Here is a 16,108-nt window from a genome sequence, read left to right as displayed (position 1 = left end):
AATTGCTTTGTTCTGATTAGTTTTCTAATTCTTCAATATAATATCTCCCATCAGTCTCATCTTCTTAGATCTCTCTGAATCTCTCAGCTCCCATCTGTACTGACGTGTCACTAGTACATATCTCTCACTCTCATATTTCCCTTTGCTATCACCATGAGGATTCTCCTTGTCTCTCTCCAGTATAGTGTCTTCTGATCCCTGAACCCAAGTTCCTCTTTTTCATTCAATCCCACTTTTTGATAGAGTAACTCTTCCAGTAGGTAACTGCAATTGTTGTTCCAAAGGGGAAGTTTTTCAGAACTTCCCTTTTTGAATGTATGACAGAAACTTGTTCTTAATCTTAATTTCATGTTTGAAAGTATGTATTGAAATTCTTGATATCTAAAAGAAATAATTTCTGGACTTGCTGTATGCTATGAACTCCTCTAAATCTCTTAATTTGATGCAAGTATCTCCAAGAATAAATGAAAGGTTTGGTCATCTTTAAATGCCTGAAACAGAGTTTTTTTTTTAAATATCCTGACCTGAATCTACTATCTAAACGACATATATAAATACTTCCAGTCTTTGTGTGTGATTGAATCTGGACTCTTTGTTGGTACTTTTATATCCAAGGCAGAGAGTGCACCATCCTTCTGGAGAGGTATTCTTTAGATTCGGATGAAACCAGTAGACAAAAAAAAAAAAAAAAAAGTTATCTCAGAGAAAATCCCACCACTGACAGACTTTCTATTTGGGTTAGCCAAAGACTTGATAATTTGCCACTGCAACAACTGAGTGCTTCCTGGTGTGCATCTTTGCATCTTTGCATCTTTGGTGGGTTAAGAGGCTACACTAGACGATTCCTGTCCCTCCTATGGGCTATATGGAGTTTGCTTAAATTTCCATTTCTTATGTCTCACAGCAGCTCATTGCTTCATCTTGAAGAAGAACTAGAGTAAGCTAGTTCCACCTGTATTCTACCCAGCCAGGTTTACTTAAAGTTTACAACACACTGTTAGTACTTTTTGCTTGCTTCAGTTAATTTCATTTACCCTGTCCCACCACCCCTTGAGAATTGTAGTGATTTACTGGAGGAAATTTTTAGAAATTTGCCACTCTTAGACTTTCCTTTATCACCTCAGTTTCCTTACTTTCTAAGGAAAAAACAGAATAATATCTGCACAACGAATTAGAATTTCATCATTTTGATTTGAAATGTTGAAGAAAAAACACAATACTACTTTTTAGACATTAACAGAAAGGTGACAGGTTTTTTCTTCTTTCACCAGAACCGGTTACTAAGATTCAGACTTGAGGGCAAATTTTTATTAAGTACCTGATATTCTAAAGAGAGCAAAATTAGGAAGGAAAAAAGAAAACCACTTTAGAATGCATTAGAAGACAGCCAAACTATCTCTGCTACCTTCAGCTCTTATCCCAGAGCTTCATAACCCCAGGCTATTTCCACTGAACACCAAGTGGGAAGCAAGGAGACAGACATGAGAGGGAGAGAATTGAAAGATTCCTGAGATGTTGACTGTATTCAGAAGAAGGGTCCAAAGAGAGTCACAGGGAAAGAGATCCAAAAGAATCTTTCAAAGAGGTTGAGGATGCCAGTGAGCAAGGAAGACTGGCATTTCATTTCCCATTAGAATACTCCCATGGCAGTAAATTTGCTGATCTTCTCCCTGCATTTATTTGAGCTAGAGAGAAAAGAAGTGGAGAGAGACAGCAGGGCAGAGAAGAGTTCAACCAGGGAGCCACCTGCACTTACTTGGCATGGCAAGTTGGTGGTTCAATTAGACACAATGAAAGTTAGCCTAACTTGTGAACCTCCTAGAACCCCTATCCAAGTTGATCATCTGCTGGAAAAAATAACATGAGTAACAAGCATCCATGGAATGGCCTGCTGGGATATATATGAAAAAGCAGAGAGGAAAAATCTTGGCAGTGATGGAGGATGTCCCCATAGAGCAGCAGCAGAACTCAACCATGCCTTCAAAGAAAGTGATAGCATTTGGGTGTCTGCTGGCAAGAGAACATCAATGGCCAGTCAGGGTTCTCCAGAAAAGCATCAACAGCCAAGAGATGACCACAAGGCCAACTAGGAAAGAGACACCTGTCCCTTTCCATCTTTCTTATTCTCTGCTCCCAGGCTTCAACCCCCAGAGATACTGATCCAGAAGTGAGAGGGGGAAGATGAATCAAAGAGTAGACTATGCTTCCTTCCCACTTCAAGATGAAGTCCAGGTATTCCTGGGAAGACGGGGAGAGACAGAGATAAAATTGAATATGAGGTAGGTGTTTTAAGCCTGGCTCAACTAAAAATAACTTTTTAATAATGGGAAATGATCAAAGAGTTATGGGATCTGTTTGAGATAGCCTTAGGAGACAATAAAGGGAAAGTCTGCATACATAGTCCTGTTGCGAGAACAACTGGAAGAAAAGATTAAACAAGTATTGTTATGTTCATATCCTATTGGGTTCGGCCTATTAATAAGACTAAATGTAGAAGAAAACAAACATAAAATGAAATAACTTTATAAATAAGTCCTAAGAGAAATGAATACAGACAAATTTGGGTTTTATTTGGAATAATGGAGGTGGGTGAGGATGTCAAAAGAGATACTGAATAATTTTAAGAGTTTAAAATTATCAATGAAAATTTTATATCATGTGATTTTTAGAAATCAGCTTTTGGTAGTCATAAAGTGAAAAAACAAAAACAAAAACAAAAACATCTCTTTTTCAACTGATTGAACATCTCTAGTGCCAAACACTGGATAACTCACTGAGACACAATAGGCTTCTTCCTGTTCTCCTGAAATCTATGCTTTTTTCCCTTCTACATGCTCAGAAGAAAGAGCTTCTTAGAACAATTAGTGAAGGCAGAGATATCCCTATGATCCATTATCTTTTATACAAGGGTAAGAGCAATGTTTAAGCACTTGCTATGTGCTGAGTGATTTTAAAATCATTATATGCTTTATAAACGTGCAGCATAAATATAAAGTATTTGTCTCTATGTGGGGAACGAACAAGTTGAAGCTTAGAATCATTAGGTAACTCTCTCAAGTTCACCCAGACACATATATGCCAGAGCAATAATAAGACACCAGCTCTATCTGGTACTAAATCCTGTGTTTTTTCCACTGCATCATGCAGTTGCTCTATGAAATAGCCACAGAGAAGTTAACTAAACATGTGGAAGACATATCTATAATTTATAATTTGAAAATCAGAGCACTATGGGACCATCTTTATTATAAACATTATAGAGCAAATTCTGTATAATATGAGGTCACTTTGGATTTTATCCCTAAGGTATAATTCTTTACTAAAGACCCATAATAAAATGAGTGTATGTGTAAGGTGACCCAACCAAAATCATAGGAGATAAATTTGGTAAAAGCATTTAAAATTATTTAGAGGGAATGTATTTATTATTTTAATAAGAACTTCCATTTATTATATAACTTCCTAATATGACTGTTCCAACTTTATGATTTTCAAATATTTATACAAATTAATTTCCTTTGTTGCATTATCACATTGCCTAGAAAATTTACACCTGTTCTCCAAACATGAAAAAGAAAGAAACAACAATAATCTTCCCAGGGTAAATATTATTGTAACTCCTGTTATGAAATAAAATATACAGTCCTTTGGTATTGTCAGAGAAGAATTATCATGATGACAAAGCAGTTAGAAAGTTTCCATTCTGACCTCTGTTATATACTGATGTTCCCAATTATTAAACAATGCCAAAGGAAGATGCTTATACAAGTAATTGTTATTCTTATCTATACACATACTGGCATTTGTAACTTTAATTAGGATGTACTCTATTTCAAGCATTTATTTATTTAGCAAGTACTTATAAGGAAGCTACTCTCATCTGGGTTCTGAGACATGAGAAATAAACACAGATAGGATTCCTACCAATTGGTGATTACAGCTAAGAAAATCACATGGAGTATATACACGATTTCTATAATCCAAGACATAATGTGGAAAATGTTGTAAGCAAAAAAGAAATGCAGGGATATGACCAGTTCAACGTAGCATTTACTTTCAGCCAAAGAATCAAGGAAGGGTTTTTGAAAGAAGCAGCATTTGAACTGGGCTTAAAATGGACTTTGAAATGTATCAAGTGCTTTTAGTAAAATAATCAGTAAAATAATGTTTTTTCTATTTTGATCAATCAACATAGCATATTTAACAATTTCTTACTAGTGAATCATCTGTATATTCCTTTAAGGAAAAATGTATTTTAAAATATTATGTTGGATTCAATTTACTTGTATTTTATTTTGGACTATTATATATTTATTCATGTACATTTCGGGAGCCTAGTGGGTGATTTTTTTGTGTGTGTATCATCTTTATCAAGTTTCATTATCAGGTTAACACAAATCTTTTCTATATTATGGAAGAATTTATCACGGGGTTCTTTATTCCCTTGGAAAATATGAAAGGATCTTGGTAAACCTACCCTGCTTTGAATCAATTTTTTTTAAGGTAACTGAAAACTCTGATGGAGATTTCAGCTTCCTCCATGGCTGTGGACACACAAATAGCTCTGTTTGTGTTTGATACTGATTCCTAAATTAATTGTAGTAATTAACATTCTCTAGAAAATTGTCCATTTCATTTCTTTGAGACTTAAGGATTCATTTACGTGGAATTTTACATAATTTTCTTCCCCTTTGAGGTCTTTTAATAGACTTCTGTATTCTTCTTATACTTCTATCGTTGTTCCTTCTCTAATTTTGTTTTTTAATTTTAGTCTTTTTTAGTTTATTTTCACCAGGAAGGCTGTTCCTCCAGATGACTGAGATTAGGAGGCACAGAGGTGGGCAGGGAAGAATACGCTAATTGGCTGGAATAAAGACATTAGAGGCAGAAAAAAGAAGATAATATTTTTACTAAATGAAATACTTCTTTAGTAGTAGTGGGCAGAGCAAGAAAAACAAGATCAGGTCCTCCATAGATAAGAAATATTGTTTGTACTGATAACATAATAATGCTTTTAAAATTATTATAATCCTCTCTTAAATGAGTATTGTATCTTAATAGGTAAGCACATTTATCAAACTAAATGTCTTCAGATATAGGAGATGTGGGTTAAGGCTTTTATTTATCCAGAGGAAAGTACACGAAAATTGAGCAATGTGTGGGCTGATCATGATACAAGACAGGGAAAGCTGATTTGAAACATTTTGTTTAACTTCCTCTTGCTTATACTGTCCTAACAGGATGATACTGGTCCCATCTTTGTCCTTCAAGGGTATTTTGATAATAAATGAGAAAATACACAAAATATTTTGTGTCCTTATAAATGGGTGGTTAATAAGAAAAATGCAAAGTTTTCTTTTAAAATATATTTAAAGACCTATCTTTCTTGGCTCCTATTAATATATTTGCATCTTCACCAGAATATATGTATCACATGCTCTAATTTCAGTGTTTCGGACCAAACTGAGTGAAACCAAGGTTTTTAAAGAACTGGACCCTCAGTTTGAAACATCTCAAAGCCACGTTGTAATTCCTCTCTTAGGTACAGGCAACTGGCAATGTTAAGCATCAGACTGTCTCCGTATTAAAATAAGCAGAGCAATTTCACGAGGAAGTCTCCTTTATTTATATCATTGGCCCTCTCCTCTTCTATCAGCAAGCCCAAGTACAATGAGCTCCTGGAACAAATGAGCTTATTAAGATCATGGTTAGACATATCGTTTTTCAAATCACACTCTACAAGACAGATATGCTGGCAAAGCTGTAATAAATGTCAAGGCCCAAGGCATCCACCATTCTTTTCAGCAGCCCGATGGCTTGGCTAGAAAAGCTTTTCATAAATTTTAGTGCACACCTGTCAAGTGGCAGGTGTGATAGTCTGCTATCGTGGAGCCTGAGCTGTGATTTCTGGGCTGGCAGCACCATCAACGTTTTCAGTGCAATCATGTGCTTTTCTCTGTTTGTGACCAATGAAATCTGTGTGATCACACCGAGAATCAGTAAGTCCTGGCAGATCTGCCAGTGGTACTCATCACATAGAGATTATTTTAGATTGGCTGCCATGAAGTGTTATTTCCCATTTGTTAACACAGTGGGGTTTCCTGACGACAACTGAAATACATTCATTTGTATATGGATTTTGTTCTTGTCGCGGTTACCAAACCCTTTCCACATCTCCTACACTCCTTTAACTTTTCACAGTCAATCTTCTCCATGAAACAACTGCAGTGTTAATTATGCTACATTTTTCTTAGAGGGGAAAGGTGGGGAAATTTTTTTCTGTTTTAATATGCTAAAGTTGTCAGTTAGAAATAAACCTTTGATCTGAATTATCTGCAATAAAATTGTATGTCATATATATATATACATGTATGTATGCTTAGAAAATTTCTGAAAGGAAACTCAAACTGTTTATAGTGTCACCACTAAAAAAAAAGAAAGATTTGGAGTCAGGTGAGACAAGGATCTTGCATTTCCTTTTCTGTATATTATGGTAATGCCTGGATTTCTATGATAATATATTCATATATTCCTTGTGTAATAAGAAAAGTACATTTTAAATCAGGGAAACCTAAATATTGATATCAAGAAGAAAATAGGGTCCCAAAAGACCATTCTTGGATCAATAGTACCATAGATTTATACAGTACTTTCATATATATTGTATTGCTAAATCCTCACAGACACTTGGTGGGATGATTGGATGAGATGTTAGCATTCTCATTTACATAGGTGAAATATGAAACTTAATGAGGTTTGGAGACATGCTTGTTTCCAGTTAAGCTTCTATGTTGGGACTAAGAACCTGGGTCTTCCAATGTCTGGTTGAAGCTTCTATCTCCTCAAGCCCCTACTCCCACTGCCTTATTTTCTGTTCTGAAAGCAACATCAACAATAAATATATTCTTACTATTTGCCATAAAACATTTATTTCCCATTTTAAGTATTTCTGACATATACACTGTATATATATTTCAAGCTACCAATAGGGTCACAGTTTTATATTAATCAGACAGATCAGTCACTTCATAAAACTGTTTAGACATCAACAGATTCTGGAACATGAACAGAAATTTTAATACTAAGCTTTCCACTGAAGAAAAAATAACTGTAATTATTGTGTTTAGCACAGTAACTTTTTTTTTTTGCAAAATTATGGCAAATGCAAGGCCTCTGGTTTGTCTAGTGCATGTCTGCCATAAATACTATTCTAAAAAAAATTGCTAAGTGGAAATATTAGTTTGTATGAATGGAACAATCTACCCTACCAGAATTAACAACAATTTCCCAGTTGAGCACAGGCACATTTAAAAAAAAATTAATTGACTAACCAATAATTACTCAGGGCAAAAGTTTCATATGAAAATTTTAGGAGAAGGTTTACCTTCCCATCCCTTCTTTATTCCCAAGATTCTGCCCTTTTATGGTAATAAAATAATTTATAATTATTTCCTTAAGAAATATTCCAATCTGTATACAGAAAGACTACATTCAAATACCGAAGATTTCTCAGTGACCTAGAAACCTAACTTACAATCCTTGGCACTCAGTCTAGTGATTCCCAACTCTGTTCCTGGGACTCTCAGGAACTAGAATTAAGGGTGGGATGAGGGAGAAACACTCGGGGGGATTAAAAATATCCCAAGTGAAGGAAGTCAGCCATGACAACCAACTGTCATAACTACGAGATTGCTGGACCTCATGTGCTTTACAAAAGCACCATGCTGTCCTTTAGCTCTGGCACTGTTTTAATCTGCCCCCTCTGAGCTTTCCTCGTAAGACAAAGTGCAAGCAAATACTTGACTTCCCTTTGAACCTGCTACCTGTGCTTCTGAACTGGAAACATCAGCTCACTCTCAGTCAACTCATAGTGGACATTCTGTTCAAAACTCAACTCTGGCAGACATGGACCAAACCAATTATCGACTGAAGAAAATAACATGATGTTATACTCTGTAATATTGGAAGCACACTGTGAGGGGGAGATGGTACAACCCACAAAACAAGAGTTGAGAACTACTGCTCCATTCCTTCCCCCAGTGAGCCCGCAGCTGCTGCTGGCACAATGACTCTTGGGACTGGCCCAGCATCTCTCCACTGAGTGCCTGTTGAACGGAACAACCATCCGCTGGAGATGGCTGTGATTGCTGCATCCTGTTCCTTCTCTTAAAGTCCTTAAATCTGCACTAACAGTTACCCCATCTAGAGCCTTCCTGACTCACAGGACGGAAGAGTTACAACAGACCTGTCTTCTGTCTCTGAGCTTAAGAGGAAAGACAAATTGATTGCATTTAACAAGCAATGGACATTTTGATATTTGTGTTTCTTTCCAACATTCTTCTCTGTCTTCCAATAATTGCCAAAATTTATTTAAAATGGATGAGATACATTTTTAAGAGCTTTACATTGGTTAACTAAATAACGTAATCCTCAACCCCAAGAGAAAGGTACTACTATTACCCACATTTTATAAACGAGAAAATCAAGGCACAGAGAGGCTAAGAAGTTTTTCTAAGAACAGATACCTAGTGTCATCCTGCTCTTGAGTCTGGGGTCTGAACTGCCATGTGGTGCTATTTCATTTACTGATTTTTCTGCCCACTGGTTCTTCCTATGCCTGTATTTCCGTCTGAACCAGAGCATTCAAAATTTCTAGGTTCCCCAGGCATCTTATACAGCCTCAAGTATAGAAAAACAAACCAATTACATCATCTCTCTTGAAATTAAAAGCTTTGAGATTTTATTTTATTGTATCTGAAAACCTTAAAAAGTGACTAAAAGCTGGCCATTAAGGCCATTATTAAAATGACAGTATTTTTCCCCAAGAATGCTTAGGTGGTATACTCCCATAGCCAAGCACTTTATTAAAAAGAGATATATTTTTATAAACTATCTTTTACCTCAGAGTTCCCCCCAAGTTAGAGAAGGTACCTCTAACCTTGAAATTCCTGCTGACCTTCTTAGCTCCTTGTAAGAAATGTTCTAGTTCTATGCACACGCACCTTTCTTTTGAATAGCTATTGAAGTTGTCACTTGATGAGGGATTGAGAAGGATCGTGAATAAAACAGAAAGGACACTTGCACTAATTCTATCCGCAGACACCGACATTCTATCTCAGATGAAATAAAGCATCAAGTACATGTTGATTTCAGACATGGTTCAATGAAAGCTCTGGCATGTCAATGAATCTACAGCTTGTTTCCAGCATGAAAGGAATGTTTTTATTAATGTCTTACTCTGCTACATTTTGGTTGGGTATTTTCCTCTTTCCTTTTCCTCCCCTGGGGCTAGGAACTTGGCATCACTCTAGGTACTAAAAGTACGGAGACAGTGCCTATAACATCGTCCCTGCTCTCCAGGATTTCAAATGGTTTCTACAGCAGTTTCAGCAACTTGAGACACACGGCTTCCAGGGGCATCTTTATGTTCATATTTTAGCTTGCCAACTTCCCACGCTTGAATTTTAAGTCGTATTAATTGTTCCATTGTCCTCTCCAGCTGTCATCCCAATGACCTTAGAAATAAATACCTACATCTTACCTAAACTGGTGATCAAAAATTGTAAGTAAATGAATAAAACAATGAAGACTAACAATCCAAAGGAAATGCTCATTAAATGCTGACAGGGAAACCATTAATACTTGAATAGTTTCAGGGACTGTAATCAGACTCCAGATTAATTCAAAACCATGTTCGGTGGGCAGACTATGCAATCCTGAACAAAATGGGGCTTTTCCTAGTCTAGCTAGATCCCTAGGAGGGTAGGATTTAAAGGAGACATAGGACCTATAAATAGCTCCTCTGCTGCAAGGATCGATAGTTGAGAAATTTAAGCAGACGGTAAGTAGCTCAGCTGGTTCATTTCTCCGATGTTCCTGCAATAAAGACCTGGCCGACTGCCTTTTAAAAATTTTTTTCGGGCTTTGTTGCATTCAATTGGACATGAAACTGTAGTTTTTACTTAAGGAAGGCGTGGGATGATTCTTTTTCATTTGTAAAATATAACCACTATATTAGTTGGTGAATTGTAAACAGGCTAATGGTCCCTGGGCTGCATTGCTAGAAGTTTTCCTCACACATTAAGTCATCTACTGGCTGCAGTTCTAATACCCTTCACTGAAGGTAGGCAACAATAACAACATGAATACTGCTTTACAGGCACCCCAAGGCCCCGATTCAATTGCTATTTGACTGGGCTTGCATAGGGAAATACGAAAATCTGAGAAATCTTCATAGGCAGCTAGGTGAGCGATATACTATTAAAAAAGGAAAAGAGAAAAGAAAAGTAGCTACCATATACTGAGCCCAACCATACAGTCAATGCTCAGTAAGCTTTCAATCTCATCATCTATGCCATTACTGACTCTACGTCGGAACTGAGCCAGTACAGTATATACTTTGTGAAAATTACTTTTCATAAATATGTGAGATAGGTACTACTGTTGTTTCAATTTTTTACAGGTAAGGAAACTGAGTCTAAGAAAGACCAAATGATGTGTTCAAGTTCACTCAGCTCATCAGCTATCCAATCAAGGTGGGAATGCTGGTCACTCTGATTCTAAAACTAAACTCTAAACTGGACCAAGCTGCTACTGACATTGAGATGCTAACTCAGTGTAAACTGTTAGTTTCTGGCATAGCATGGCAAGTCAATGTGCAGTCACTTTGGGGTTAAATAATATACTGTAATCATACCTGCTTATTGTGTACACAAGGCATTGCAGTAGGTATAGAGGCAAAAAGGCCAACTGTAGGTCTCCTTACAGAGATTAAATCACATGGTGGGAATGGGAGGTACAGGGAGAAAGAGGATGACAACTTTCCAGGAATCTCACTGCTTGGGAACCTGAAGGGCAACTTATTTTATTCATAGGACATTCTCGTGTTGACTTCTGCATTCTCTCTCACTTCTCTTTACCATATTATTTATACCACTGCCCTAATGCCTTCTTTCTCTCCCTTTCTTCTGTGACTTCACCTGTCAGGTACATCTGCCATCTTACTTAGCTTTGTTAGTGGCAAGAAGGATGAAAACCCCCTTACATCATAAATACTGTACAATGCTACCAGAGAAAAAGAGAGTCAATTATTCTTACAGGTATATGACTTTCTAGAGATTACTTCAAGATAAGTACAAGGGACAAAAACATGTAAATACAAATACCATCAACTATCTCCATATGTATAAAAAAGAGCACCAAGAGATAGCCCCACAGGGAGGAGGGAAAACAATACAAATGTGAAGAGAATGATGAGGTAGCTGATGTCAGGTGGTGATGCTGTGCAAAATCTTCATGACGGGAGTCAAAAGACTGCAGAATTGCTATGTGGTTTGGGAAGGTAGCAGGATACTAAAGATGGAGGCACTGGTAGGGGGCATGGTTTATGAAGGCATTTCACATCAACCATGAATTTCTTGTTCCCCTATTTTTACCTCCATCTTGCTCTCATCATCATAGTCAATCTCACATGCAAGTGATAGATTCAGTAGGAAAGATACTCTGATGTTATGAAACATTATACATCATATCCCTAGGAAGTCCCTCTTTTTACATATTTTCGCATCTCTCAGTTCTGTAAGGCAGAATCATGCAATCTTGATTTTGCCTGCAAAATATCAACAGATTCCTGACAGTTATAATTAGAAACAGAATGTGAGTCAAGGGTTCACGGTAATTGATTTCTGTGCCAGAAAAGTGGATCACACACTGAGAAGTAGGTCTACCTGGAATCATTTGGAAAGCACTTAACATTTTGCCTCTAAAACTGGCAGATTTGTTCAAAATTTCACTGTTTATTTATTCAAAATTTCCCTTTGCCACATTTTTTTTTGTGTGTGCAGTTTGTGGATTGTGGTGGGAATAACCCCTTTAGGCTAGGAACCAGGATTCTAGGATGCTCCCTACCTTACTGATTTTGTGATATTCTGCAGAGTTGTTCTGAATATCTAGTGAAGCAAAGTAAATAAAACTATCCCGAAATTGTAAAGGCTTAAATAAATAAAAGTTCTTATACTATTATTACTACAGATTCCATAACTTCCTATGTTGGTGGAACTTCGGAGAAGGCTGTTAGAAATGGCTATTTTTAGAAACTTTTTGAAGCACCCAGATCTTCCTATTATCTGGTTACTGTTTACAACAGCCATTCACGGGTAAGCCAGCAGTTTTCACAAGAAACTAACTCAGAAAAGTGTTAGAAAATAACCAAAGGGCACATCCAGGTTTTATCTGACCTAAAGCTTAGAGTTTAGAGACCTTTTTTAGAAAAATAATATAAGGACTTACCCGCTCCACCCACGTAGAGAAGCAATGCTGAGGTGCTAACTTAGTATGGCTAAGAGTGAGGAAAGAAGTAGGAGGGGGAACTTCTAGGGAGACGGTTCTCTGTGGTTGGCACAGTGTGGTCCCAAACAGCAGCAGCAGCATCTGGGAACTTATTAGAAATATGAATTCTCAGGTCCCACCCTAGAGCTCCTGAATCAGAAACTGTTTTAACAAGCCCTCCAGGTGATTTTGATGCACAATAAACTTTGAAACCACTGACTTAGGGGAAAAAAAAGAACACAAAATCACAAATGCATAATTTCGTAAAAAATGAACATACACTTAGAACAAAGAAAGAAATCACAATAAATCACAATTTTTAAAAGGCTGACACATACATCAAACATACAAATTCCAGGAAAATAATAAAAATTTAATCAATGCCTGACACACAATCTAAAGACTTCTTCCGAAAATTTTTGGCTCAGACGCTTTTATTACCTTTTCATATAACCACAATTTTGTGACACCGTTTTCCACAGAGAAAGCATAATGACTATTCACTCTTTTCTCTAGAGTAGCTGATTGAAATACGGTTTTCATTATTGATAATTGAAATGTATAAAACATGGTTCTGCACACTTAGATGTACTATTTTTGCTACTTCAGGTTTGTGCTTTCATACTAGGAATTCTAATAAACTCCTTGATCTCTTTAAAATATTATATGTGTAGTACATTTGTAATTGTGTGTATTCATCATTGAGAACATTTCTGACAGGAGGGAACTTCTGCTTTGACCTGATGTCAGTAAGAATTGCATCTTCTGCTTACAATTTCACACATCAGCATTTTGGAGAAATTGACCACAGATAACTTCCACCTCTGTACATTTCCACCCTTGTTTCTCCTTGTCTGCCCTCATATGTCTTGTGATGGGTTCTGTGGGACCTGATCACATCAAGATATGACCTTCCCCTTGCACATTTCTGACATGACATCAAGCAAGTTGGCACAGTGGGAAACTTCTAGAAGCAAGTCCTACTTTGAGTCATGGGTGTGACTGGATACCTCATAAATGTATCTCTTATACTACAAACAACAAAAATATATCTACTCAAATGAAATGTATTCCTGACTCTACTTCCCTCACCTAGATCCCCAAAATTCCCACACAAACACTGTCATACTGAAGGGATAGAGTTAGGATCCTCATGGAAGGAGACAGCATTCTTGACAGAGAGTACTCAAAATGCCATTTTTTGCAAATATTTTAAAACCATATGCCATATGAATGCTCTGCTCAGGCCATCTCTGGTCCTTGGAAGCAGCCCAAGCAATACAGGCTCTAAAGTTTAAGCTCAATTAGCTTCCTGCTAAGTCTGCTTCTGAATCAATGATACATGAAACCAAGGAACAAATATTGACTTTATTGGCTTTTCCAAGTGTATCATAGGAGAAGAATGGCAAGTGTAGATTAGTGATGGTCAAATTATACTTCTTCAAGCTTGATCAAGGATTAGGGTATGAGGTCAGGCAGATTCAACAAAAAGAAGTTTTAACCAGGTAAATAGGATGACAGAGTCAAAATTCTTATGGAGATACAGGGAGTATCACACACAGGAGATAGGAGTCAGAAGACAAGGATCAGAGTTCAGGATCACTAATTGAAACTACAGAAACTACCTAGGGATGCCTTCTCCACTGAACCCTGGTTTTCTGCTAACACCTGGACACAGCCAAAGACATTCAATATAAAAATCTGTCCGCTCCAGAAATATAAAAGGGAAGACACACTGGTGTTACAGTGGTTAAACAATGACATCAATCTCTAGTCACTCTGGTTTGTTTGATACTCCAGTGGCTTTACGAGGAGTTTCTTTCAAATGAGTTACTCCATGAATAAGTCACCCAGCTGAGGAGGTTCTATGTCATTATTGCCTGAATGAGGCTACTGGTAATGGTACTGACTTATGCTAAAATTTTCTAAACATTTTCTTTTAGGACTATCAGGCTTTTTAGAGCTTGGGAATTTAGTCACTTGGGAGGGAGGAAATATCAGAGAGAATCATTTATTACCAGAAAATAAACAATCTCCCCTAACCACACCCCCCAAAAAGCATGCCACATTTCCAGAAAAACATCACTGCACTCCTTGAATTTCACATCAGCTCTTGGAAGGGAATACCAGAGTGACCGTTAGATTAGAAGTTTAACACTTAACATAGGTAGTCTAACTGCTGTTCTAGAAATTTCTAGAAATGTCTCTTTCCTGGGAAAACTACAAAAATTCACAAGGCTCAGGTAGGAGTCAGACAGCATCCTAAACTATATCTTCCAAAACAATGTTGCCCAAAGGGTGATCACAGTCTGCCTGTATTGGAATTCCTAAGGGTGCTTGTTTAAAATGCAGAAGCACTAGCTCACAAAGAGACTTAAGGAAATGGAAACTCTGCATATGTTTCCCACAAATATGCGTGGCCAACAAGCACCCTAGTGAATTCTTATAACCATTTTACGAACTCCTGAAAGTGGTAGAAGTTGCCATCAAGAAGTGGGGATGGATTTAATGGGGGGTCCTTAGCCACCATCAAGACAATTCAAAGAACTCCCTCAAGTCATAAGGCCAGAGTCTCAGAGAATCTCAAAGTGAGGACTCTTGCACATTTGAATTCTCGCATCCCTCCTTCCCGAGCTATTCCTGCTGAAGATGAATGCCTTCCTCATTAGAACACCAATTTAACTTTGCTGTTTCCCATTACTGCTCCCTGGCCTTTCATTCTTGATGATTTTTTTCCAATGTAACTTCATTTTGGGTGTTCAATGGCCCTCCTGATCTTTCTGGACTCACAGGATTGAATGGAATCTCAAATCCAACCAATGCTTTAATTCTTTCTGTGATATTCCTTAAATGTTACCATGTGATTTGAGCTTGATTGACAATGGAAAAGAAACTCTGGGGCCACCTATTCCATTTTTAGACACTGCTAATCATCAGAACCATCACCCTTATCAGGAATCAAACTATGTCTCTCTATAATTAGCACCATGGGTCACAGGTCTGCCTTCCTGCCTTCCAGAAATACACTTCTGGCAATTGAGTTTCTCTTCCACATGACAGCTTTGGCTCCATGCTAACTGATGTGTATTTAGCTTTGAATGTTTTGTATTGTATCCAGGATTAAGGTATTCTGTGACTGTGAAATGGGAATTTACAGTCTCAATTGCCATTCCTGTGATAATATCTTCATAGCTACACTCTCATTAGATAAAAATGCCACAACTGTCCTCAGAAGAATAATCTGTTTCTAGAATAAATGAGTCAAAAGCCTGGGGCAACTTTTTCTGTTCTTTTCAGTAGTGGTTCTCAAACCAGGGCAATCTTCTTCCCCATCCCCTACCCTGACTACAGGGAACATTTGGCAATGTCTAGAGATGTTGATAGTTGTCACACTTGGGATAGTGGTGCTACTGCCATTTAGTGGACAGATGCCAAAGATAGCACTAAACATCCTACAATGCTCAGAACAGCTCCCGACCCTCCCCACAATCCTCACAACAAAGGATTATCCAGACTGAAATGTCAAGTGTTGAGATTCAGAAACCTTTGTGAGAGAAATCTCAAAGTCAACATAGAAAAATATATATAGTGATTCCTTGCTACTCACTCTTTCTGGAGATTCCTCTCAAAACAGCCGAAATTCTTACATTTCGTGTCACCTTTCACCTGGAAAATTGTTAATATATTTTTACAAGTTAGGACCATCACTGACAATATTATCAGTCACTTAGAAATTTATCTTAGCAGAAAAGGAGAAATGCTGGCTATTTGGACATATTTT

The 16,108-nt window shown here is 37.3% G+C and overlaps 1 long non-coding RNA gene across 1 annotated transcript in view; it reads right to left on the bottom strand.

Moving 5' to 3' along the window:
- Positions 1-16,108, bottom strand: part of LOC116663690 — a 548,421-nt gene that overhangs the window by 247,689 nt on the left and 284,624 nt on the right. Inside the window, exon 3 of the long non-coding RNA XR_004319970.1 lies at positions 15,935-15,993. This is a non-coding gene — a long non-coding RNA (uncharacterized LOC116663690). The remainder of the gene's footprint in view (positions 1-15,934; positions 15,994-16,108) is intronic.

This window comes from Camelus ferus, chromosome 5 (genome assembly GCF_009834535.1).
Source record: "Camelus ferus isolate YT-003-E chromosome 5, BCGSAC_Cfer_1.0, whole genome shotgun sequence".
Classification (NCBI taxonomy): domain Eukaryota; kingdom Metazoa; phylum Chordata; class Mammalia; order Artiodactyla; family Camelidae; genus Camelus; species Camelus ferus.
This window is presented reverse-complemented; position numbering and strand designations above follow the sequence as displayed.